This window comes from Malaya genurostris, chromosome 2, assembly GCF_030247185.1.
Source record: "Malaya genurostris strain Urasoe2022 chromosome 2, Malgen_1.1, whole genome shotgun sequence".
NCBI lineage: Eukaryota > Metazoa > Arthropoda > Insecta > Diptera > Culicidae > Malaya > Malaya genurostris.
Genome location: NC_080571.1, coordinates 162,259,175 through 162,263,530, shown reverse-complemented (window position 1 = coordinate 162,263,530; position 4,356 = coordinate 162,259,175).

Genomic DNA, 4,356 nt, shown 5'->3' with positions numbered 1-4,356 from the left:
TTTGTTATTGTTCAATTCATATATCAAATCATATCACATATTAAATAATATTTAGAAAAAGGAAACAAGTATAGTAGGTACAAATATTAATCAAGACACCAACCAGAAAACGATAATACATTGTAACCGTCATCTGTCTACACACTGTCATCGTCGTCATCATCGCAGCATAAAATGCGGGGTGGCATGCTTTGAAGGCGGCGGTGGGATTGGGATGGAAAATGGACAGCAAGCCGATAAAACCGCGGGAAAACCCTTAAGCGAGAGCTAGTATTTGGTTGACCCGGTAGAGTGAAGGTTGCAGCAGCGTGTCACCCATCAAAAGTGACAATCCGTTCCGTTCCGTCATTTAAGTTTCTGGTCTATGAAATTTTTTAGTGGATCCAAAGGGATCAATAATTCGTACCGGCCCAAGTTCAATAAACTGGTTGTTTGCCGGTTATGTTCGTTTGCTGCTAGCCCGACGCGTGTGTCGTATAGTGCAACAGAAAATAGTGCGCACAATACCACTCTCCGGGGATCATCCTCGGAACGAAGGCCTCCGCTACAGACAGGCCGAGTTGCTACATCATCTGCTGTTCCATCGCCCCACAGCAGAGGTCCACCCCGCCCGTCGTCCAGAGAACCATCAAGTCGACCAACGTGCATCACGGCCGCAACGGAGAGCTGAGCTACGAAGTTCTTTAAATAAACTTGCGCAAGTAAAAATATTAGTATAGATACAATATAGCGTTTAAAAAGTTAAAAATTGTACGGTCTTTTTTTTATACAAGCTGTGTCGTCCATTTTGTTTATTTTGTTACTTGTTTCCGCCGAAACGATTAACTCAGTGGCCACAGGTTGGGAAGAAAGTCCGCCTAAAAATAGTGAAGTGAAATTTCTCCGGTGACCAAGAATATAAACGACCCTGAACTGGTGGTCCGGTGCTGAAAAGCAGCCACCAGTAGTGTGATACAAAACAATACGTAACAAGTCTGTCAATCAATGAAGAAATCACAAATTTATATGGAAATCTGTTGTGAAATCCATTTATATTATAATTTGAAAACAATTTGAACTGATATTCAAGGAAGCTTTACCGTCAAACTGAGAGCTGTATGACCCGACTTGACGTTGCATATTGGGCGAAGAAATTTAATGTCAAATAATGAAATCAACAATTTCAAACTAGATAAACAACTCGGTTGATTTTTCAGAAGACCATAGAGATCAACCGAGATTTATGGAATTACAATTCAATTGTTGTGAATAAAAATAATTTCGTCGTTGAATATTATTGTGAACGCGGCAACGACTGATTGAGTCTACCATTCTACAACCACGTTATTTCATTTTATTAGTGAATACAGATTAATACAGACTTTTTATATAAAGCAATACAGATTTTCTATGAAAATATCTGGCATCTCTACTGCAGACAGAGTGAACTCGAGAAATTGTTTCGAGCTGGTGACATTAGCAAACCTAGAGCGATATTAGCAGCAAATCATCGGAGCCCTATCAGATTCGCGACATGGACTTTCTTCAACCCAAAGTTCAAGCAAATACAAATAATAATACCCCTAAGAGCAAATTCAGCAGATGCAAGATTCTTATGGGTGGTCTATAATGTAAATGAAACTGAAACAAACGTATCCCCAGCAATCCATTTTAGTTTTATATATTCGACCAGCTCTACTGTCAAATTTAAAACTGGTATACATTGCCGTTCTATTTTTTCTATATTTGAAACACAGATAAAACGCTGCTGGGGCTGCCAGTTCATTTTGTTATAATTTCTAGATTTAAATTTTAAAACTGACATAAATTATGCATCTAGAACTAGAACACTCCTGAATATGCCCTAAGTTTCATACATCCGGAGCGCTAATGTTTGGTTCACAGAATGATCAATTTAGCCTAGCTTGTTTTACTGTTTCGTCATGACAGCTTAAAAAAGTTGAAAAATAAAATTTCTGGCAACGCTACGACATCAAAGTATGCTAGTAATTATCATGTAAACAAGGGCCTTTATTACCGTTCCCACTTCCACTTTCACTTCACTTGATTTTACCTATTACCAGTGACACGGTCAATTAAATAATCACTGTAGTGAAAAAAATCATTTTTTCAAACGAAATGTTGGTGATTTGATGTTCGTACCCAAGTAACAATTTTTGTTACGCTAGCTTGTTTGTGACTAGTTTGCAACCAGATATTTGAGTGATTGTTACTAACATCTAACCACTTGCATGACTCAAAAAGCGCAGTTTCTACTAGTTGTTAAATCGGCTAAAAATATGTTGTCGTTACGTTGTAATGCCATACTGAAATAACTTATCTTTTCATAACTTGAAAATAACTGGTTTCCAAGTAAACTAGTTGAAACTTAGTCACCATCGACACTATAAACATTGAATGAGTCCAGAATACTTTTCTATCTTCAATAAAAAAGCAGAAGAGTCACAAACTTGATACAAGGTACAAATTTCACAACGATCCAAAAATTGTCGAGCGGAATTCAATTTTACTTAACTGTTTTTTATGCGCCTTCAATCAAAATCTGTTTATAAAGATATAAAAAATAAACAAAATTATAACCCTATGTTCAGAATGCTCAAAATTATTCCAAGTAAAGTGATTTCTCATCATTTTAAATTCATATATCATGAGAACTATAATATTATCACAATCGATGTTCAATCTCTATATTATTTCCTTCGTGTTTATGACAGTGCATAGAACAAAAATGACTATTCTGTCTTTCACTATTTTCGGCAAAAAGTAGTTTTGAATAGAGTAATATCCTGGTTTTATTTACGTTTCATACACTTCTTGAGACTCCATATTGTGTTCGCCATATTCAAGCCAACAAAGGTTGTTTGGTTTGCATTTTAGTTATCATAACGTTGGGAAAACTTACCGATAACTATCTGAATTGATGAAGAAATTATATGTTATAATCTTATAATATCTAAGTTATTGCTATATCAATTCACAGTAACGATTCACATATACTTTAACGTATTTATAATGGTTTCGCAACGGAAAATAAACCTTTTTTCAACTAGTAGCTAAAAACATAGCTGTGATTAAAGATATGTTAGAATCAAGTAACGATAACTTACAAATGATAGTTAGTTTGATGTTTACGTTATAAAGAAACACTGCTGTCACCTTGTTTTAACCAGTATAACATAAAAAAACATGTTCGTGCTCTTGTTGCAACACAGTTGGGTTAAGTGGTATCAAAACTTGTTATGGGTTGCTACTATTGACGTCAAATAAACTTATTTTCAACTAGTGGCTAGAAGCATTGTTGTGATTAAAAATATGTTTGGATTAAGTAGCGATAGCTTATAAATTATATTTAATTCAATATGACACAAATATGTTATGATTGGAAACCTAAATAACTATTTCGTAACTAGTTATGTTATGATGAAACATTGCTGTCACCATGTTTTAACCAGTATAACTTAAAACACATATTCGTGCTCTTGTTGCAACATAGTTTGGACTTTGTCGTATCAGAACTAGTTGCGGATTGCTACTTGGGTAATAACAACAAGCTCATCTAAGTAATTACTTTTTTCTCTGAAGTGACTTTCGTGATAATGACCTTCATTTACTTCACTTAGTTTTCACCGTGAAGTGATACCGATAATAAGGTAAAAATCACTTCACTTGGTTTTCTCCCTGTAGTGATACCCGTAATAAGGGCCAAGGTGTCGCTATCGAAGACGTTTTTGCGTGAAATGATTCATATTTCAAGACGTAATTTGAGGTTTATTATTAATACATTACTAAGTTCCATATTGTTTTTTTTTATGGAAGAACAAGCAAATAAGACAAAAAAGTCATGTCATAATTGACAAATTGCTAATTGCCTCAGTGTTTTTCTCATAGTTTATGTATGAATAATAGAAGAAATATGATAATTTTTCTCACAATAATAATACAATTTTGTTTGACTTCAAAAAAAATACACGTGGCAGACGTTATTTTAGCTGCGGAGAGATTTTTATGACTACGAACAAATATACACCTCACATCAGATATAAAATTTTCGAATAGCATTTAGTAACGCCTGAACAAAAGTTTCGCTCCAAAGGTGACCGCCGAATTAATTGCTTCGTAGAACCATCTGGACGATCCTTTCGTAGATGCAAAGCATTTCTCAAAGCACCAAATATTTTCAAACGATCTTTCTCATATGGCTGTGTTGTTTCCGAAAATGAGAATTACAACTCCTGTACATCAAAATATAGTTCCTTGTTTCGTCGTGGAGAATTGATACCAGAAGTTTCGTTATACTACCGGTTCCGATCATTCTGATGCCCGAATTTCACTTGATGTACAATTTCCATAATAGAA